Genomic DNA, 24,250 nt, shown 5'->3' on the forward strand with positions numbered 1-24,250 from the left:
CTTGGCGCGAGATGGGATCGAACCAGGGACCCCATGCACCAGAGTGAACGCTCAACCACTGTTCCACCGTTCCAGGAACACCTAATAAACCCTGGCGTCTTGGTTGATTTATCATTATATTTTGTTATATTTGTAGTATCAAACTACAAATAACACAGGAACATGTAACACCATTTGCTATTTGCCTTGCTAATTGAACATTACTAGAAATTGCACTGATCTTATGAACACGTCAGTTCACGGTTTCGTCCTCCGTGGGCTAATGGTAGCGTACCAAAATTATTTAGTAGGTCAAGTACTTGACTCCATCATACGTTATTTAGGTAACTACGGCTCAGGCCGTATGGATGATGACGGGATGAACTGGTGGAATGAAAACAATGGGAGGAAACGGGACCACCCCGAAAACTCCCACGTACACGGTGTTTGTCCACCACAAAACTCACATAGCATGAGCAGGGATTGATCCGATGACCTCTAGCACCAGATGTGAGTGCTTTATCTATTGAGCCACCGTTGTCCCTCGTAGATTAAGGATCGCTTCACATTCTATGCAGACCGGCCATAATAACTAGCGTTTCTCTGTTTTTACTTAGAAGGTAAATTCTGTACCACCAGACATGTCAACTCTGACGCGAAATCGTAGCAGTTATAGTAGTATCTAGCTGTGGTCGTAGTACTAATAATAGAAGAAGTAGTAGCAGTAGAAGTAGTAATATTAGTAATATTACAGCACTTTGCGGTATTGAGTACAGAGTCAGTTTCCCAAACACATTACGATTAACATAAACTGGCAGAAAGACCGTACAATCACGGCAAAGGCAGGGGTAGTGGAGGACAATTAAGAAAAAATGACATTAATTTCCAATCTGCCTTTCAGTGCCTGGGCCGAGCCAGGACGGCGGGGCTCGGCCCGGAAATACATGCGCCCGGTTCGGCTCTATAGCATTTGTGTCCGGCCCGCTTTGGCCCGGAATGTGCCGGTCCGGTTAGGGCCCGATCCCGTTTGATATTACTTGAAACGGGCAGGGCCGGATTGGGTCGGCCCGCGCACATTCTGGACTGAACCGGGCACGCCCGGCCCGTGCAGAGCTCTGGTTCATATTCACTGCAAACGCTGTTTTTGTTCTATTTTGACTTTAATTTAGTATTCAGGCGAGAATTATGTTCTATGTCTTAATTTTTAGCATTCTTTCACATATGGAAAGATTTGTTTACGTATCTAAAGTTTTATTACGTATGGAGAGCTAAATAAAAATAAGCATGTGCCGACATTATTACAGTTTCGAAATATTGTATCATTCACTATTTCAATCAATGTTGCTTTTTTCATACAATTAGTAACAAGTCTTATTATATTTAAAAGAAGGAAAACACATCTGCAAAGTTATTCCCGATTGCAAAGTTTGGCTTCGAGGTGGTTTACTTTTTCCCGAACGTACACGAAGCTGGACTTAGAAAATTTTTGCCTCAAAACAGCAATAAAGAAGCCTTCGACCTTTGAAACAAGATGTACCTTTCGGGACTCAACTTTCAAAATTTTAGGGTGGGTTATTTTGCCCCCTAAAACCGTCTTTCCGGAGAAAATAAAAAAAAGTATTTCTTTATTTTTTTTGCGTATTGTCCATACAAAATGTTCGTTCCGATTCTTCATGGCCTTTACACACATCTGACATACTGTTATTAGCACTTTTGATATTTCGTCATCAAATGTTTGGAGGGGTCCCTGAACCGCCTAATCGTCTCCTCCATTAAAACACGAAACCCATATCCTGATTTTACGTCTGCAATATCTGTGCACAATTTAATTCACTTCGGTGCATTCTTTCTCGTCTTTCGGCCGTCAACTTTCAAAATTTTGGGTGGGGATCTCGACTCCTAAAACGTTTTCCCGCAGAACATAAAAAAAGTATTCCTTTATTTTTGCGTATTTTCCATACAAAAAGTTTCGTAGCAATTGTTCATGTCCTTTACAGACATATTACATACTGTTGCTAGCACTTTTGATATTTCGTGATCAAAAGTTTGGAGAGGTCGGCGCCCCACGCAACCGTTTTCCCCAGGAAAATACGAAACCCGTATTCCATTATTTTATCTGTACAATATCTGTGCACAATTAGTTCACTTCGGCTCACCTCTTGCCTTTCGGACATCAACTTTCAAAAGTTTGAGGCAGTCTCTTTTGCCCCTTAAAGCTGTCTTTCCGCAGAAAATTAAAAAAAAAGGTATTCCTTTATTTTTTGCGTATTGTCCCTACAAACAGTCTCTTTGGAATTCTTAGTGGCCTTTGCATACATCTGACATACTGTTACTAGCACTTTTGATATTTCGCGATCAAATATTTGGGAAGGTCCGTGCCCAAACCAACCGTTTTCTCCATGGAAAATACGAAACCCGTATTTGTACAATACCTGCGCACAATTTCATTCACTTGAGTTCACTCCTCTTTTCTTTTCGGGCGTCAACTTTCAAAATTTTCAGCGGGGGATTTTACACCCTAAAACTATTTTTACGCAGAAAATAAAAAAAAACAGTATTCGTATATTTTTGCATATTATCCGTACACTAAGTTTCGTTACAATTCTTCATGTTCTTTACATACATCTGACAGACTGTTACTAGAACTTTTGATATTTCGTGATCAAATGTTTCGAGGGGCCGGTGGCCCACCCAACCCTTTTCTCCACGAAAGCACGAACCCCGTATTCCATCATTTTAAGCCTACAACAACTGTCCAATATTTCATTCACTTCGGTTCACTTCTTCTTATCTTCCGGGCGTCAAATGTCAAAATTTTTCGTGGGAACGTTTGACCTCCAAAACTGTTTTTCCGCAGAAAATAAAAATCCGTATTCCTTTATTTTTTGCCTGTTGTCCATATAAAAATTTCGTTACAATTCTTCATGTCCATTACACAGTTCTGACATAGTGTTACTAGGACTTTTGATATCTCGTGATCAAAGGTTCGTAGGGGCCCGTGTCACACCCAACCATATTTTTAAAGGAAAATAAGATTTCTATATTCCCTCATTTTATGTCTATAATATCTGTGCGAAATTTCATTCACTTCGGTTCACTTCTTTATACCTTCCGGGCGTCAAATGTCAATTTTTTTGTGGGGACTTTTGACCCTAAAACTGTTTTTCCGCAGAAAATAAAAATCCGTATTCCTTTATTTTTTGCGTGTTGTTCATAGAAAGAGTTTCGTTATAATTCTTCATGTCCTTTACACAGTTCTGACATAGTGTTACTAGGACTTTTGATACCTCATGTCAAAGGTTTGGAGGGGTCCGTGCCCCACCCTACCGTTTATTCTAGAAAAATACAAAGCCTGTATTTCCTCATTTTATGTCTGAAATATCTGTGCAAAAGTTTATCTACTTCGGTTCAGTTGTTCTTGCCTTTCTGGTGTCAACTTTCAAAATTTTGGGTGGAGCTTTTATATTAAACATTTACTTTATGTAGCTTTTCTTTTTTATGAAATTCTTTTTGTGGGGGGGAAGAAGAGAAATGATTTTTTCTTATACCTGTCTCTTGCCATTCATCTTTTTTGAACTGCTTAAGTAAGATCATTCTGTAACTTTCGATGTCATATAACTCCGTCATGATAATAAAATTCTCATTCTTAACAATTTGTTTTATTTCCATATTTGCAGTTTACCACACTGATATATTTGTTACAAAAATGAGATTTGGTCTAACGCCTTTCGAATTCGGAACCAAGCCAACTCCCGAGAGTTTTGGGTTGCCTGCTATTGTAGGAAAACGAGAATTGCAGGTTGTAATGCACTTTTGCAGTCGTGTGTACAAGGAAACCAATATTACTATGTTAACTTACTTTTTGTATAAATTTCACCCCAGGAGGGTTTAAACGTGCGAAGGTAGCATAAGCATTAGTTTTTTAATTGTGGGCTTGTGTGAAAGGTTGGACGAGTGGAAGACTGTCTTTATTTATGATGATGAATTTTACTTTTGAGTGAAAATTCTTAAATGCTTTAAAAGGACGATAGGACCCTATAGATCTTTATATTTATGCAATGATTCTTATGATTGGGAATGGCTATTTTTGTTTTTCAAGTATTACGATGGGGCGACGAGAAAAAAGATAATATATTTTTATAATGGTTATTTTAAAGTATTTTTATGATTTTTTATTAATCACTGTTAAACTAACATTCCTCAGGGATAACAGCGTAACTCTTTTTGAGAGTTCATACCGTTAAAAGAGATTGCGACCTCGATGTTGGATTAAGAATTCATCTAGGTGCAGAAGTTTAGTATTATAGGTCTGTCTGACCTTTAGAATCTTATATGACCTGATTTCAGATCAGCGTTAGGCAGGTCGGTTTCTATCCCTTAGCTTGAAATAATACTTCAGTACGAAAGGACCAAGTACTAATAATATTTATGATTAAGTAATAGAAATATTGATAATTACCTTGGCAGATAAGTGCATTAAATTAAGTATCAAACAATGGATGTAGTGAGTCCAGATAATAGTGTATTATTCTTATATCATAGGTGTTGTTTCTTATATCATTTTGATTATCTGCGTTTTAATTGGTGTTGCATTTTTAACTTTACTAGAACGAAAGTTTCTAGGATATATTCAGATTCGGCAGGGGCCCAATAAGGTAGGCATTTGTGGCTTACCACACTTTTTCGCGGATGCTATTAAATATTTCCTAGGGAACAAGTTTTTCTACTATATCTAATCATTATCCTTCTTATTTTGCTCATGTTTTAGTTTATTTTTATCTTTATTGGTGTGATTAATTATTCCTTACTTAAGTATTATGTTGACTTTAGGATTATTATTTTTTGTGTTGTACTAGAATAAGTGTGTATACTGTAATGATTGCTGGGAGTCTTCTAATTCTTCATATGCTTTGCTAGGTGGTCTACGGGAGGTTGCACAGACTATTTCTTATGAAGTTAGTTTAGCTTTAACTTTATTATCTTTTGTGTTTTGGCTGAGAGATATAGATTATTAAATTTTGATTATTTTCAGGAGGAGTTATAAATTTTGTGAATTACATTTACTTTAGAATTGGTGTGATTTGCTTCTTGCTTGGCGGAGACTAATCGCACTCCTCTTGATATTGCTAAAGGGGAATCAGAGCTTGTTTTGAAGTTTAATATTGAATAAAGAGCAGGAGGGATTGCTCTTATTATTATGGCTGAGTATGCTAGTAGTTTATTTATGAGAGTTTTAGAAAGCATTTTGTTTATACGATATTTTTTCTATTTTATTTTTTTGTATGGCAGTATTTATTTCCTTCGGATTTATTTGGGTGCGAGGCACGTTACCTCGGTTTCGTTATGATAAATTAATATACCTTGCTTGAAATTGTTACTTACCACTTTCACTTAATTATCTTTTATTTTTAGGTGGTTTGCAAGGAATGTCATTAAGTTATGGTACAACATTTTTTAATTCAAATCTTTTATATCAACAGAAGAAAATTATTCCGTTTAAATAAGCAATATATTGTTATGATACATCTTGTGTGGTAAAACATTAGGTTCATAGGTCAAATTCGTTATAAGCAAAAATGCTAATCAAGAAGCATTGCTAAATAAATATTAATTGCCTCTCCCGCCACTAAGTAAGCCTCACAGTTATATGGTTAATGAACGTGCATTTAGGGAATTAAGTCTACGTTTAATTATTGACGTAACGGGGACGCTAATGTTCGAAGCTTCCCGGCCACTAACTAAATATTTGAACATAACATTTAACCTACATGACTTGTCATTGGAATTCAATTTCGGTTACATACGAAAGTAAATTCAATATATGAGAGTATCTTCATATATTCATTTTTTTACTTAATTCTGTATAACAGACTCCATACCAATTAGCATTAATAAGGAATGAAAATGCATTCCTTGGAAAAAACTAAGAAAGGATCACAAATTATGAACATAGCAGGTAAAAGAAGAACCGTGGCCATTCTTGGCCATTTTGAAACACCGTGGTGATAAATTTAAGCTTCCCAATATTAATGCACTTTAGAAAAAATAAAAAAGGTACGTTACGATTGCGTTACCTAATACTTATATTTTAGTATAATGAGGGTTCTAAGGTACAGCCTATTGAGCGCAAATATGTTTCTTATATAACATAGGGCACCTTACTAGTGTCGAAGGCAAAAAACTATTAACATATTTTTTCTATTTCTTTGCTTAGTGTAACTTCATTAGGCAGAAGCTGCTTATGTTGTGCATTTCTTTAACATGACAGGAGAGGCAATTAATATTTATTTAGCAATTCTTCTTGTTTAACATTTTTGCTTATAATGAAATTGATCTATGACCCTAGACTTTTACCACACAAGAAGTATCAGAACAAGGTATTGCTTATTTAAACGGAATATTTTTTTGTTGGTAAAAATTATTCTAATTTAAGAATTTAGTACGATAACTTAATGACTTTCTTCGTTTCAATTGTATACAAAGAATTGCACGAACGTAGTAATATGGCTCTACTTGGGAAAAATGCTATAAAATGTTAAATTATAATTTGGCATCAGAAAATATGGACTGCAAAACATTAAAATGGTCTTTCCCGAGGTGATACAAAAATATACAAAATAGTACAAAATCTAACACCACAATTAAGTAGGCCACTCAAATTTATTAATTCGTGTATTTGAATCCCCAGAAAGGTATAATGCTAAGCTAATTAAAATGGCCCTTGTTTCTGACTGACAAAAATAGGCCAATCAAATTATCTTTTATTTGAGTAGTTCAAGACGGTACAGAAATACTGAGCTAGATAAATTTGTCTTTCTACGCCTTTGTTACGGTGGTACAAAACTAAATATGCTAATCAATTCATCCCTTCGTTTGTTTGAATATCGAAAGAAGCACAAAATTCTTAGTTAGTTAAAATGACATTTTTTTGTTATTTTTTCTCGAAGGTACAAAATTGAGTAGGACATTCAAATTTATAACTTTGTTTGTTTAAATATTACAAAATAGTATAATATTCTAACCCAGTTAAAAATGGTCCTTTTTCGATTTTTTTTCGTTGGTACAAAAGGAAAGAGGACACCTGTGACTATTTACTCATTTATTTAAATTGCACAGAAAGGTATAAAATGATGAACTAGTTAAAATGGTCCTTCTTTGCTTTTTTCTGATGGGTGCAAAAATAAAATAGACTACTCAAATTATCCACAGTGTCTGAAATGGTACAAAAAAGGTATAAAATGCTGAAATATTTAAAATTGACCTTGTGATTGGTATAGAATTAAAATAGGCCACTCAAGTTTGTACAATCGATTATTTGAATAGTACAAAGATGTATAACATGCTGAATTTGTTAAAATGAGCCTTCTTCGAATAAATTTTCTGGTAAGCAAAAATTTATTCCTTCGTTTATTTGAATAATACAAAGCTATAATGGTCCTTCATTTTTTCCAGGTTGTATATAAGAATATAGTGTACTGAAATTTTATTCATTCTTTACTTCTTCCTGGTTCGTACAAAACTATCCAAATTTATTTCTTCACTTATTTGAATAATACGAAATGACATAAATTTATGAGTTTGTTAAAACGGTCCTTCTCGTTTGTCTACTTTCTACAAAATTGAATAGCTCACTCAAGAGTTATACCATCCTTTGTGTAAATAGTACAAAATAGTATGGAAATTCTGGGCTAGTTCAATGTTTTTTAAGTTTTTCTGATTAGTACAAAATGTATTCCTTTTTTTATTTAAATTATGCAACATGGTATAAAATGCACAGCTAGCTAAAATTGTCGTTCATTTTCTTTCTTGGGTGTGAAACGTAGAATACCTAAGGTTATTCCTTCTATTCTTAGAGTAGTACAAAATGGTATAAAATTCTGAGTTAGTTAAACTGGTTCTTCTTCGCTTTTCTAAGTTAGTACAAATTTTTAACTTCGTTAATTTGAGTAGTACAAAATCATATAAATGTTTGGTGCAGAAGTAAGTAGGACAGCCAAATTTATTCGCTCTTCACTTTTATGTTCTTGGCCCAAAACACAATATGTTATAAAATTTATCCGTCCCTATGTTTACGATTTATTCGGGTTTAAATATTCGACATTTGACCTAGAGGGTTAGTACTTTTGCGTCATGTAGTACTTGACAATCTACTGCTGAATCTGAGAGAAGCACCTGAATATGAGGATCCGTTAACGAGTTATTCTGGTTTAAATATTTACCCTTTGAACTCGATGGTCAGTACATTGCGTCATGTAGTTGTTGACGACGTATTACTAAATGTGGAAATACCACCTCAATATGTGGCTCCGTGTAGAAGTTATTCGGTTTGTTATATTTGACATTTTACCTTGATGGTCAGTGTTTTCATGTCCTGTAGCAGTTGATGAACTGTTACTAAGTTTGTAAATACCACCTGCATATATGGCTTCGTTTACAAATTTTCACGCTTAAATATTTGACCTCTGACGTTAATGCTCGGTACTTTGCTCGGTGCTCGGTTATGTAGTAGTTGATGATCTATTACTACATGTGAAAACTCCAAATTTCGGCTCGGATTAAAAGTTATACAAATTTAAATATTTGACATTTGACCTTGACGGTCAGTACTTTCGGAACGTGTAGAATTGAATAACCAATTATAAAATGTCGCTTCAATATGCGGCTCCGTTTGAAATTTATTAGGGTATAAATATTTGACCTTTGACCTCGAGGGTCAGCACTTTAGGTAAAATCTGTCAGAATAGTAAATGTACACCTATTTTTGGAGTCTGGCATTTCTGCGCTCCATCCGTGGAGAGTATGAGAATTAAATCAATCAAATGTTTACTGAGGAGCAAAAAGAAAAGTTTAATCTGAATAAGACACTACAGAAGGACACGAGCTGTGAATACGAATAGTGCATAGTATAAATAAAAGACGACACCGAAAGAGAAAGGCAGAAACAGCTGTTAAACTTAGAAAAAATAGTAAAAATTGTCAAAGTAGGAACATAAAACACAAGTGCAACAAATACGACGACAACTGTTAAGGTGCTGGTTAAGGTAGTGGGTAATGTAGTGGTTAAGGTGCTGCGTTACAAATGCAAAGGACGCCAGTTCGAATCCCCGTCAAGGGTTTAAAAACTTGATAATAACACATACAGCTCATGAGAGATGGTAAAAGAGGTCGTATTTAGCCTTTCGTAGCAATTATTATTCGTAATGTTTAGTACTGATAATACTTTTTGTCTTTGCGTATTGCTTTTATTCTTGTCTTCATTTCGAAAGAGAAGAATATCCGAACAAATGCCACAAAAATTCCTCATATTGTTTTATGTAAATGCCATTTGCAATTAGTGAAGTATAAAAATTGAGCATTCCGTTGTAGCTGCATTAAGTAAAAAGAAAAACATCGTTTGGACCATACTCATGGTCATCGACGTATTTGGGGGGGGGCTTGCGATCTTAAGCCCCTCCGAAATCTTACTTACTATAGTAAAGTATATGAAATATCTTGCTGAATTTTCACATTTTCAGGCAAAGCCCCCCCCCCCCGAAAGTTAGCAAAGCCTCCTCCGAAGCGAAATCGTAAATACGCCACTGCTCATGGTTATTAAAAATACAATTTCCACATGTCTTACACCTCCCGACTACGTTTCTACGTTAGCAAGAAAGAGGATTGTGTTTAGGTTAGGCTGGTCAATTCGTTTTACAAAGGAGCCCGGTTTAGCTCTGACGCACCACAGGTGCGAGAATGGAGCAAAACACGTTTCCTCTGTCCCTCTGTGTGTCTATTTATCAATCTATCTGTATATATATATAACGCCATTTGTGAATGCCATAACCACCCTTATTTTCAGCGGATTGAGACGAAACTTGGCACAAACATTGATTGTTAAAATATCTTGATGAGTTCGTTAACCAGAATAATCAGATGAAAATGTTCAAAATGGCGGCCCTTCAAACTGTTAAAAACTTCCAAGGGAACCAAATTTCTTTGAATAACTTTTCCTCTTTTACTGAAATATTTGTGTGCAGGGACTTATTGAAATATTGGACCCGATTAATCGCTTAAAGAAGGTTCACGCCCTTTCGCTACGGTCCGGCTTTTCTTTCTTTTCTTTTCTTTTTTTTCCAGGAGGGGGGGTTATTTTCCTATTGGAGCAAGATGATTATTTGTGGTGACATGGAATAACACATTGAAAGTGAAGTAACTTGTGAAACGTGCTATTTGAAACAATAATATAATAAATGTGGTTTCCCGTAACACAGAGAACTGTAAATCATGTATTTCGAGTTCGGGAGCCTGAATTGCGAGGAGTGTTATTTGATTTGCTTTTTAGTAACACAATGCATTGCAAATAAAGGTTGGGAACATTAGTGGTAAGTAAAACAATAATAATAATAATAATAATAATAATAATAATAATAATAATAATAATAATAACAATAATAATAATATTAATAATAATAATAATAATAATAATAATAATAATAATAATAATAATAATAATAATAATAATAATATGTGTTGTTTATGGCAAGGCAATATCTTCCTGAATTCTTCTTCAAACGTAATGATTGTAACGCCATATCTCCCATACAAACAAAATATTAGCAATTTATATCGAGAGAACGGGAAATTGTAGAGTGATGGGAGCAACGTTGGCCAGTATTCACCCATAGTACTCAGAGAAATAAGCGATTTCAATGCAAAAAGAACGAAGAGACATTGTCCTGGGTAGTCATGGGCCTACGGCAGAGCCCTCTTTAGGCAAAATGTCAATATCTTACATCGAGAGGAGGTTGATAGTGAGATGGGACCAACGTTGGACACCGTGGACCCATAAAGCGCATCGAAAAAATTGGGGGGGGAGGGGGCGCCAGCCAGCCTCACTTATTTCCACATAAAAATATAAAATTATATTGTCGAAATACAGGCACGAGTTAGCTTCTAATATTTCATATTATTATCGACAGCGTCTTTTCTTTACGTGTGCGTTTTACACGAAACCAAAGAGAATGTCTATCATTCGTAGAAAGAATAAGAATAGTCAGTTACTTCAACTGTGAACGACAGCGAAAAATACGAAAAGAGTGACCACCTGTAGCGAAAAGAAACAATACTTTTTCTCAAATGCATAACAAATCAAGCCGAGATAGATTAAAACTCGCATAGACGGCGCGAAAAGCCAGTTCATTTTCCATTTTTTTAAACTGACTCACGGAACGTGTTTCAGTAATTTACTTATTGCTAATTTTACTTGCTTCACTCGTTTAACTTGCTTTTCCTAATAACTTATAATGACAGGGACACGAACACAGAAACATCGAGAACAGTTAAAAAGCACAGATGCTACCCCGCCGGGAAACGAACCCGGGACAACATACACCAATGGCGCAACGAGGCATGAGCAGTAGTATAATTCAGAATAGTTACTGTTTAGTTCAGTAAACGAAGAAAGGGGTATAAAAAAGCAAATACGTCGCGTCAACGATATCGACCACAGTTGACAGAGGCGGAAGCAGATGTGTAGTAATACAACAACTTGGTTAAATTGATAATTGGTTCTTTATTCTGTAGTAGATCGTATCACAGCTTTACGGGATAGCAGAGGAAGACTTACTAACGATGTCATATAATAAGCTGTAATAACACGATCATATAGACACAAATGGATGTAACTGTGAGTACTACAACTTGGATTTAACGAAATCCGTTTAGATATTCAGTGACTTGCAGGGTTATATGACACAAAAAGATAAGACACAATACAATTCTTCATACCTCAGCTTCCTGTAGCTAGATATATGCAATTTCTGGTTAGCTACTGAAACTCCTGTCGGATTTTAATACATGACGTATTGCAGGATACAAAATGCTTTGCATTACTTGTTTGTTTGTAGACAGCTACTAGCTTAGTGTTCCTAAAGGTTGTGTATAAACTAGGGATAGCCAATTGCGGAATTAATACTTTTCGGGATTCCCAAAAGTAAAACCGGACAAATTGCGGAATTCGGAAAATTCCGATTTTGGAATAATTCCGGAATTCGGAAAAATCCGGAATTTATAAATTTCTGATTTCGTTACAATTCCGGAATTCGGGAAAAAATCCGGATATTTTCGAAATCCGGAGTTTTTCTCAATTCCGAAATTTTCTAAATTCCGTATTCTTTCCGAGTTTCGAAATTCTTCTGAATTCCGGAGTTAAACTGAATTATATATTTCTCCGAAATCCGGAAAGTGAAAGTTCCGCTTCCGAAAAATGAATTTATTTTATTAATTATGAATCGTGGCGGAAATAAGTGTTTGACCAGGTAATGGCGACTGCTTTGAAAGAAATGGGGAGTATGAGAATTCAATCTGTCATATTTGTAGTTTCGCGTTGAGAAAAAATAAACTTGTGAACCAGAGGTTTAAGAGCAACTGAAAGCATTAATGTAAACTTTACCGACTTCATAAAAGAAATATGAAAGACATTTTGAATCGAAGAAATATAACATACAAGTTTGCAAGCGGAGACAAAAAAAACCTAACGTAACCAGAATAAAAACGAATTGTTTACCGCGTAGCGATCGCGGTTCATTGGTCAAGGTGCTGCACATTTATTTTTTTTTTAATATAGGATTATTGATGGCGATTGATCGGCGATAACATACGTTTTATTATATTCAGATATTTGAATACTCGGATGTTTCAATACTTGAACTATAAAATCTTCAGGAATAATAATAGTAATAATAATAAAATAATAATAATTATTATTATCTCGTAGAAAATTAAGAGCTACGAGCTAATTATCGCTCAGGTCATACCACTACAACCAGAAACGTGACATTTGGAAAGAATATTTCGGTTTGGTTTAATGTTGCTCACGAGAAGAGGAGTTTCTCATCTCGTTTCTAAACAAGCAAAATAAAATGAGAATGACACGCGTCAAGGCTAAGTCAAAATTTTCGTCTCTCTTTGGAGATGAGAATCGAGACGAGATGAAAATATCGTAAATATTTCCCGTCTTGTCTCGATTCTCGAAATAGTGTATGTCCATTCTTTAAGTAAAAATTCCTATGTAGACTGAAACTCATAGGCTATTTCGTTACATTATATTTCAGAGCTCATTGAATTATGCTCTGTGTGCTCTGTGTATTTTGTAGCAAAGCTTTTACATTTATCTCTGCATATCCTAAAAATAAGTTTATTATATGCCTTACTGTTGCGTGATATTCAGTTATATTTATTACAGTTATTTTCCATAAAACAAACAGTAGAATACTTTCTACATGAAACTTCAATGGAACGTTCTAGTTTAAAATGTTGGTAGTTGCAGAGTTGTTGTGTCTTGAAGGTACGAAACCGCATTCCCCCGGAATCTCCACATTTAAGTAAGTAATCTTTACTTTTATTTTTTTTTCAATTTTACGTCGCACAGATACGCAGTCTAGGCTAAAGAAGACGGTAATGATGAGAAATGAATCGAGTTGTGGAAAGGATAGTTGTAAGAAACGGGAGAACTCCGGGAAAACAAACTCACACGACTCTTCTCCACAAGAAAGCCCACTACACGCAAGCTCGGGTCAAACGAGGGACCCCAAACACCAAAGGTAAACGCTCTATCACTGAGTGAAGACTACAAAGAGTGAAGAACGCAATATATTAAAGAAACAGGACATGGGATAATTTGGAAATGGATAATAGGGCTATAGAGGTAAAAATAAATTTGATAAGGAAATGGAAAATAGCCTAGTATATTAAGAAATATGGGAAGATAAAATGTATGAGAGAGATACTACAAATTACTTTATTGTATTTATGGAAGAAGAAATGTCGGATTGCTAGGGGTGTTTCATCTAAACTATTGATTCTTCAAATACTGTATAGGAACTTGTTGCTTTTAGTCGAATAATAAACATTTTTGTTACAAAATATTGTTAATAAAATCTCCATTTTAAATGACACTAAGAGAAATAGCTCTAAATGTTTTGCCAGTTGTCCTGGAGTTATCTATCCCTGGAAGGTCTCATACTTTCCGTTGCATGGCGCTGGTTGTGCCTGTATGCTCCTCTGGAGTATGCAGGCAGCGAGCGGCGTATTGTTCCAAATAAATGAATTGAGTATAGTTCGTTCTAAATTTGCTGCGACTTGATAATATGGGGAAGTGAAATGAAATTGTGTTAACTTAGTGGAAATCAGGACTGAGGTTTATCGATAGTATGGGTTAGGGATATTGCGGCCAAATCTAACCACTAAATTAGTATTCTTTTTAAATCAATTTTTTGAGACTAAAAGTGAAAAAGGAAAGAAAAGAAAATGAGTGGTTTGTGCTGGTTTTTATGGTAGACTTAAGTCTCTTTAGAATCCTTTTATACTTATGTTTCCTATTTCATATTATATTGTATTGACAAGAAAAGTAATGAGTATTAATTTTGATTTAGTTCATATCTTTTGACTTAACAGCTATTTAAGTGCTGGGGTTGCTGGTTGCTAACCTATTAGACGTAACCTGTTAATTTTAACTACAAAACACATAAAGAAGTTAATTGCTTTAAATATAGTATTTTATGAGTTGAACAACCCTTATTGTTCTTTGGTCTGGGGATTTTATACTCCTTTCGTTCTTTGTCAAACAAAACCTAGAAGGAAGAGCTGAAAACTACTTTTTACCTATTGTTGAGATGTATTTAACAGATTTAAGTGAAATCGAATCATTTTTCAATTTTATATGTATTTCTTGTTATTGAATTTGTTCGTATTATAATAAAGTTTGTAATCTGTTTTGGGAAATAGGTTGTTGTAATTGCGACTATAACTGGTAACCTTCTATACCGCTTACAATCATACGAGGTCACTGTTTCCGTTAATTTTCTGTTTTTTTTTTTGTTTTTTTTTGCGTGTGTGTATGATTTATCTCTTTGATATCAAATAATACAGTACTGAGAATTCCCTGTGGTATATAATTACATATGTGTGTTTATTCGGAAACAACCTTTTTTACAGCAAATTTTATGCTCTTTCTTTTGGATAATAATATATTTTGAGCTGGAATGTAAGGAATCCGAGTTTTTTAAAAATTTTATCACGCTAGTTTAGGAGGATTCTGGTTTAGCCATCATTTAACAAGGTTGTGGCACCAGCGCAAATCTGACTAGGATACAAATTTAGTATGCTATTTAGATTATCGTAATACACAGGTTGATTAAGTTTTTGAAACTACCTCAATTAATGAAACCAAAACCTAATTATTAACTGGACTACTGGTTTTAAATCCTTGTTTTTGGGAGAAAAGAAATATGCTTAGGATGACTTGGGTTTTCCAAATCTTTGATCTGCATTTTAAGTTTTCTTAATACGGAATATAACATTTTGTGTTATATGGATTTCTCGTTTGCAGAGAAGAGTTACCATTTTTTCTAATTACACAAGATTTGCAAAGTAATCACAACATATAATTTACATTACAGAAATGTAAATTACAATATATGTAACAAAAGAATTGAATGGTTGTTTTGTTTCGTATTTTCAAAATATTTGTGTGTGAACTGAGCTTGTTTGTAATTTTCTTTTGTAACACTATTGAATGCCTTACAGAAACACATCAGTCGCTTAGTTGGCACATAGATTGGAAGAAGCTTTTTATATTATTGCCAGCGTTTCGTGATTTTGGTAAAACAAGTTTTATATTTCTTTTAGTAGAAAACTTGAATATTATTAAAAATAATTTTAAGTTCCATTACGTCATCACTAGGATTAGTTTATGTTGAAATTATGTATAGTAATTATCCTCCACTGAAACTGTTCCATATCAGACAAATTTGATTAACATGCTTTACTGAATTTAGCTATTAGGCTTTTAACTTTTGTCTAGGTTTACTTTATTCTTACGATTTTATCCATACATTCTTTACGCTTTACCCTTTCCAGAAGTCATCAAAATTTAGTAAAATAACGCTAATATTTTTTTTGAACCAAAGATTGGAAATCCTAAAATGTAAGTATGTCATACTGTAAAATATGTGTTAAGATGTATTGAAAAGTATTTACTAACGTGATAAATTCACATATCCCTTGTGTCAGAAGGGCTAAGTGAAGAAATACCATTTCGAGCGAGAACTTGAGGTTAAATATAACTTCCATTCCAGCGTTGGAAGGTTGTCAAGCACCCTCGTTTATCCCTCAGCAAAGAAGGATATTTTTTTTTCAAACTCATGTTCCGTAGATGTAGAGAGTCTTGATTTTTTGATTGTTTTGATTTTTTGCTTGTTAGAAGTAATTGTTTTGATTTTTTGTCAAACAATAATTGCTCTGAAGGAGGCTGACTATTTTAACCTATAGTTTTCTGAATATTCATTAAGTGATTGTTCAAAAGAATGGCAATAATACATGGATCACTAGTACGAATGCCACTTGAATCAATGTCAATGTTTTCTTCAATTACTCCTTCTTTAGTACGTTTCATAAGTATCCTCCGTAATTTGGAGGCTTTTTTTTTCAGATTTTATTATGCGTATTGAGTGATATCATGCTTTTGCCAATTTAATAAATTTTTATCTATTTTTCTAGCTTACATAATACCCTGTCATGTTACTTGGAGACTCTACTCTCTTATATGATAAATTTGAAGATCTTAAGTTCTTACTAGAAACTTTTATTGTTGTAGCTATCCAGAATTTGTTATTTGTTATTGAAATTGGGAAAGTTCTCTAGGAAATGCCTCATTGAAATAACGAGTATATGCGTCATGGAAAGTGTTACAAGCTTCTTTTAAAGATTTTTTGGCGTATATTTCCTCATAGATTTTATGACTAGGTACAAAATTGAAATGGGAGATATTCGTTTCATTAAAAATTCTTGTGTATGCGGATTTGACTTTCGAGTGTGTTTTGATTAACTTTTTGTACAATGAAAATATGTAAATGAAATAATTTCGCTTCATGATCCGAGAAACCATTCTTTGTGACTGTAACTGTGCTGTTTATATATATTTTTGTTATAAAGCAATTGATCGACTACGCTACGACTGTGATAAGTTATTCTTGTATGTACATTGATCATTCGTATTAAATTATACGTATTTAAGAATAGCTTGAGTTGATCAACGATATCAGTTACAAGGAAATTTACATTCAGACCACCTACTATAACAGGACGTTTATTAGACTGAGCGAAATAGTTCCTTACTTAATTCAAGGCTTTCAATAAGAGTATTCAGATCGCTGTGAGTTCTATAAACACATATTAGAAACAGGTCATGAGTCTTATTGAAATACATAATGATAAAGTAATTCGAAACAAACGTATCTATACTAGTAAGAATGTGCTCTCTTCTTGATTTCATCTTCGTAGCTGAAAGAACAATGGAAGCAGGTACAACGAACAAATAAAATGATCCATCCATGCTGGAATGAGAAAAGAGAAGAAGAAAAAGAGTTGAATGCCATTGTCTTTGAAAGTCAGTTATAATTCAACTGCCGTAACTCTCAACGTGTACTCATGTTAGCTTTTAGATTAACCACTAGACTTCCAATCGTAATGTGGTCAGTTCGATTACATCATCGTTTATTATTTTCAGTTTTTAATGATATTATCCTTAGTGCATAGATGTTTCCTTTAAATAATTATATTTCATGAAATCACTTGTATATGAGTATATATTCAACGAATCAATCGAAGACAAAAGTTTGTTTTAATAATAACATTTTGAGTGGGCGTCTAGGCTGAACGTGCGTATATTATACATGAATGTTAAATACTAATTAAGCAAAACTTGTAATGGCAATGCAACTCGTTTCATGTAGCTTACAGGCTACAAAGGACGCTGAACTCCAGATTAATCAAGTAAACAAGATTCAAACTGTGTAACTAACGATTATGTATTAGCTTTTCTATTAAATGTTTGTGTTTCGAATACAAATTGGAACTATTTAGCTTTTCCATTAAAAATAACCTGCAGTATATACTTGTAAATTCGTAACTATAATGAAAATTCCGCACATTCCTGTACCATTTAGAATAAGACTGATATTGTCATATAACGATAAAGTTTCCTTATTGTTTTATGAAAAATGAGAAAAATTTTCAAATATCTCATTCAACACTTTCAAATAATTCTAATATGTAGTGGGTATGACGTAGTCACTACCATACGCCTATTAATATATAGGTACTAACATCAAAATGAGATGACGACCCTGTTGAAACAAGATCGAATACAAAGCATTATACTGTTAATCGAGGATCGTAACAAAATAATTAACCAGATTCGCAGCTTTTGTATTACGATTACTTTATATAGAAACATAGTATTCATAATTAGTTATCGTTCATTTTATCATAATGTACTACAATTTTTACTTAACATAACAAAAAGACTATGGCCTCTTTTCTCAAACCCGTTAAATATATATTTATTTAACTTACACTATATTACATTCTATAGAGCCTCTTTTGGACATGAACTATCTAGGTCGGAAGTCAAGGGACGAATATTTAACATGCATAACTTGTGCAACAGATTAAAATTCAGAACTAAATTGAACGTCGACCTCAAAGATCAAATATTAAACCAGATGTGAAGGACGAAATATATTAAAATTCAGTTTATATATTTGGTGTAGAGGTCTAAAGTGAAGTATTTGACTGTGACAATTTCCTATACGGTACAACACTTAAAAATCTGTTTTCACATTTGTCAATGTATCATCGACTACTATATAACACAAAAGTTGTGACCTCGATGTCAAAAGTCAAATATTTAATTATGTATAGCACATAAACAGTATAACATATTAAAATTCTGTTTCCAAACAAAACAATTGTCATTGAGTATTACATACGGCAAAAATTGTGAAAGCTCAAATACCTAACCTTGTATAACTCAAAATTGTTACGATAAAATTAAATTATATTTTCTAACTTAGCATTGTTACATTGACTACTATATACACCAAAAGTTGTGAACCTCGAGGTGAAGGGTTAAATATTTACTTGTTACATCTTAAAATTTTGTTTGCTCTTTCATTGTAAGGACCGCAAACTCTTGATATGAAAAAAGCTGAGATCTCAAGTCAACTCTTATGGGCATGATAAATTTGTCAATCCCTATTTAACATACCAGGAATTTCTTCTTAAAAGTTTCTTTGTCAGTCTATATTTCTCTCTTTTTTCATCCTCTTTCAAGTATCTTTTTATCCCATGTTCGTGAAGTAGATCTATGTAGAAGCAAGTATTTCAACCATTAAATTTAAATATTTTTTTTCCTTTATTTCTTTCTTAATTTTCTTCCTTTTACTTACAAACCGGATTTCTTAAATATTTATGTACCATACACAGTTACAACTAATAACATTACCACTACATCTACTAGTTCCAAGTTCCTTTGAAATTGACACATTTAGTTTCGGTGGTTCATCTTGGAACTTCGTAATAGTTCGTAAATTTTTCTCCTACCAGACAAAATAATATAACACTCAAATAAACCAAGAGGGGTCATTTCAAAATGTTCAAAAATTTTCAATTTGTACAAAAAAATAAAATTCATATTAACATTTTGAAGTTTTAAACATTTCAATTGCCTGTATTGCGACAGTTTCAAATTTGAAATTTAATTAGCTCATAATTCTGTATTTTTGTCTATTCCGAAAACTATTTGTACCAATATCAGAAACGAAGGATGGTCATCTGAAATCTGAATTGCCTATTTTCTGTGCTGCTAAATGTTCGACTTTGTATAATAACTAACAGAAATCTTTACAATTGACGGATATGTCTGTAGCAACCAGAAAAATGTATATTCTAATAGGAAGAGCCATTACAGAATTTGCGGACCAATTTTGAATTCCTAATACTCAAATAAAAATTTAACTAGCTCAAAATTGTTTACTAGTCTCACATCTTTTTATACGTATAATGAGAAGAAAATGTACAATTTAAATAAGCGAAGGAGAGCAATATTAAAGTTTGTAGTTCAGTGCGATCTTTTTAAATTCAAACTTTAAGTAACTAACTCAGTACCTTCTTATGGAATATTTATGTTCTTTGAGTTTCTAATACACATAATTAATAATCTATATAAAGCGTATTCAACATGGTGTCTATAGAATGTAATTTAGACAGAGTAAATCTATTTTGTAAGGTTTTAAAGTCATATTATTATATTTTATAATGGATGTATAGTTTCTGCTATGATAAATTGCAGTGAATAATTAATGCCCCGTTAGTGCAATTGTGTTACATAAGGGTCGATATAAGGCTTACGGTTTTCTTGTGTAATTTTTGCTATGCTGAATAGATATTCGAATAAAAAGTGTAATAAAATAAAGTTATCTGCTATGCTAAATAAGCGTTATAGAGTGTGGTTTATCCTTTCGTATGTCATTTAGGAGTTGAGAATGTGTTGTAGTCCTTCATAAAAACTTAACCACAAATCTATAGTTATAGTGTAAACTGTGCTATGGTAAAGATTGGTTGACGAAATGTTTTAGTAATTTCTGTTATTATTAATAGTGTTATTTAAGATAGTTTTCTTAGACCTTACAAATTCCTTGCCTTTAAATAGTGGTTGAAAACGTGCTCGTGCTCTTGCCTAAGTTTATGTTGGTAACATAGGGTTGAAATTATGCTCGTGCTTTGCGAAACGTTGGTGAAGATATTTTTGTACCATTTCATAATATGGGGTAGGAAAATTCGCTAAATTCCTTTTTTGTTTTTATGCTCAATTTTTGCTTATAAACGGTTGAAAGGTGATCATAATATTTTATTACATTCTTATATAATTTTTGTTATGCTAAAATAATAGGTTGGTATATGTGTTCATATTCTCTGACTCTCATTTCTTCTGTGTTAAGTGTTTGAAAATGTGTTAGGGGATGAAAAACGAGCCCTAATCCTTTGTAAGCATATCAGAAAGGGGCCTACAAGGGCCCATTTAAGCATACGTTATGATGGGTAAATTCCCAGGAAGATATATTTCGTGAATATTCACGGGAAGATTCAACAAAATGAGAATTTTCCCGGAGTATATGCACACTCACGTCCAGGATCATAGTCGCATGTCTATAAATATGTTGTTATGAAAATATAATTTGATAACGAATTCGGTCGGTATTTCTTATAATGTTAGTATGTGTATAATCGACGAAAACATGTACGTGAGAAATTTTATGTAAAAAGATCAGTAAATAAGAACAATAAAATGAAAATAAAACTTTCTCGTCTATTAGCAACATTTTGTTTTACTCATTCTAATTTTTGTATTTACATTTTTTTCCTATGAAATTTACCACAAATATACATTTTCTGATTATACACATACTATCAGTATTTAAAGTACCCTGCAAAATCATTATCGAATTATATTCTTACAAGAAGACTGTAATAGATATCATTTTGGACATGAGTGTACAATCACAAAAGAAATTGCATAGCATTACTAAATTACGCTTTCAAAGTTTAATTCGTTTTCATATCAGAGTATTACTGTTGTCCCCAAAGGAGTCCTCAAAATGTATATCCTGAACGAATTGTGTTATTTTATTAATACTTAATAATAATTAGAGAGTAGGCATAAATGTAAGTTTACTTACAATATGTTCTATAGAAATAAATGTGTGAAAAATGGTATAGTTAGTACACATTCATAACCAATAAACAGTATAAATTTATATGTAACTGGATTTTCTAAACTTGACTCTACCACTGATATTTTAAAAATGGTAAATGTGTAAATGTATAAACAAATTAGGTTGGGTAACTGCCAGAAGACACAGGTCTCACTATTAATCAACATTTGGAAATACACATTTATATTCACAATATTTCCAAGACACTGATATATCTTTGTAATTTTGCACACACACTGCCAAACACACCTTTATTCCTACCTATTTCTCAAAATTTTATGGTGTAATTCACATGTAAGGGAAATCTGGGTTTTTTTTTTTTTAGAAATTCGAGTCAGAAACAAGAAACACATTAGCGTCTATTTCACACAATGGTTCGGGTGTATTAATAGTACCTATTTCATCTCTATTTCTACATAATTTCTACATTACTTTAAAAGGGAACCGGTCAAAACCCCCACAGCCAAAACCCCCACACTCACGAAATGTCAAAACGCCCACACAAACGGTCATAACCCCCACACAAATGGACAAATCTCCCAAACGCACGAACGGTCAAAACCCCCACAGCCAAAACCCCCACACTCAAGAAATGTCAAAACGCCCACACGATCGGTCATAACCCCCACACAAATGGACAAATCTCCCAAATACACGAACGGTCATAACCCCCACAGCTAAAACCCCCACACTGGTAGTCGGTCATAACCTCCAACGGTCATAACGCCCACACAAATGGACAAAACAGCCACACTTAACAACGGTCACAATCTCCACATAAATGGACAAATCCCCCACACAAATGGGCAAAACTCCCACATGCAGAAATAGTCACAACTGCCACACAAATGGACAAAACCCCCACACAATCGGACAAATCTCCCACACTCTGAAATGATCCTGGTTGCATGTATTGCCCTTGTACTTATTAATAACATTTTTTATTCCAATTAAACTGATGTTGCAACTATTCTTCTTGGGCGTCATAAAGAGCCACAACAAAGACGTGGAATGACGATCATTTCAGTGTTTGGGGGATTTGTCCGATTTTGTGGGGGTTTTGTCCATTTGTGTGGCAGTTGTGACAATTTCTGCATGTTGGAGTTTTGACCATTTGTGTGGGAGTTTTGTCCATTTATGTGGGGATTATGACCGTTGCTATGTGTGGCTGTTTTGTCCATTTGTGTGGGGGTTATGACCGATTGTGTGGGCGTTTTGACATTTCTTGAGTGTGGGGGTTTTGGCTGTGGGGGTTTTGACCGTTCGTGCGTTTGGGAGATTTGTCCATTTGTGTGGGGGTTATGACAGTTTGTGTGGGTGTTTTGACATTTCTTGTGTGTGGGGGTTTTGGCTGTGGGGGTTTTGACCTAGACCCCTTTAAAAGTAGTTCCTTTCAACATTTGTAAGTTAGTACTTTGCTACTTTTTAGTACAAATGGAAATACAACTTAGAAGATCATATTATTGGTTATATAAAGTACATTCAACGAATTTAATCTTTTAACCTTAAAATTATTTATTTAAAACCTACATAATAATCATAATATAATCATACATCATAATCATAAAATCCTAATAAATGAAAATAAAACAATTAGTCACATGGATCTTATAATTTGGAAAATAAAGTAAAGAAATCGAAATAAATTCCTTCATGGGAATTTATATGCCAGGGGAAAACCCCAGAATATTCCCGCTGCCCATAACTAGGCATACCTGGTTGATATTTGTGGGCGAACAGGTCTCGACTCCGACAACCAAAACCCCCACACTCAGAAAATGTCACAAAGCAAATACAAACGGTCATAAGCCGCACACAAATACACACATCTCCCAAATTCACTAACGATCTTAACTTCCGCAGCCAAAACTCCCTCACAGGTAAGCTGTTATAACCCTTAACGGTCATAACTTTCACACAAATAAACAAAACTCCCACACATAATAACGGTCACAATCACCACATAAATGGGTAAAACTCCCACATAATCGGACAAATCGCCGACAATTTAAAATGATCATAGTAACACTTCTTTTATGTTTCACAAGCTGAAAATATTAAAACTAATTCGAAAAAATGCTTATGATCTTAAGTGGACAAGATGGACAAGTCCCTTGGACTTTAGATCTTAAGCGTTGTCTGGACATGCTTTTATTATTTTCAGCGTACTAAACTTGCAACCAGTATCATTTCAAAGTGTGGGAGATTTGTCTGATTGTGTGGGACTTTCAGTCGTTTGTGTGGCGGCTGTAACAATTTGTCGTGTGGGAGTTTTCTCCATTTCTGTGGGCTAATGGGGTCCTGCTATCAGTGGAGTTCAATTTGTATTTAAACGGCATCACAACTGATAACAATTACCTTAACTATGATAAAAATTTATGAAAGTTTCCCATCGCTTTTATATGTTGCTCTCCCCTGCTACCCATTGGTGTGCCAGAAAAGTTGCCCAAGCAGCTCTCCTTTCCAAATTGCACTCCTTTCCAAATCGAATGTGTACGATTTGTGGTTGAAACAACTTAAATCATACCAAAGGTAAGTAGGAACGTACACACACACACTCATATATATGAGCTCCTCCGTGGCTAAGCGGTTAGCGTACACGCCTTTGGCGTGGGAGACCCGGGTTCGATTCCCGGCGGGAGCTCATGTGGTTCAGATTCCACGTTAATCAGTAGGGC

At 34.0% G+C, this 24,250-nt stretch overlaps 1 long non-coding RNA gene across 1 annotated transcript in view; it reads left to right on the top strand.

The window, feature by feature from the left end:
* LOC145683305 (uncharacterized) overlaps positions 1–24,250 on the top strand; it is a 175,912-nt gene that overhangs the window by 58,215 nt on the left and 93,447 nt on the right. The window contains exon 2 of the long non-coding RNA XR_014131006.1: positions 15,544–15,618. This is a non-coding gene — a long non-coding RNA (uncharacterized LOC145683305). The remainder of the gene's footprint in view (positions 1–15,543; positions 15,619–24,250) is intronic.

This window comes from Thermobia domestica, chromosome 4, assembly GCF_964235325.1.
Source record: "Thermobia domestica chromosome 4, izTheDome1.hap1.1, whole genome shotgun sequence".
NCBI classification, from domain to species: Eukaryota; Metazoa; Arthropoda; class Insecta; order Zygentoma; family Lepismatidae; genus Thermobia; species Thermobia domestica.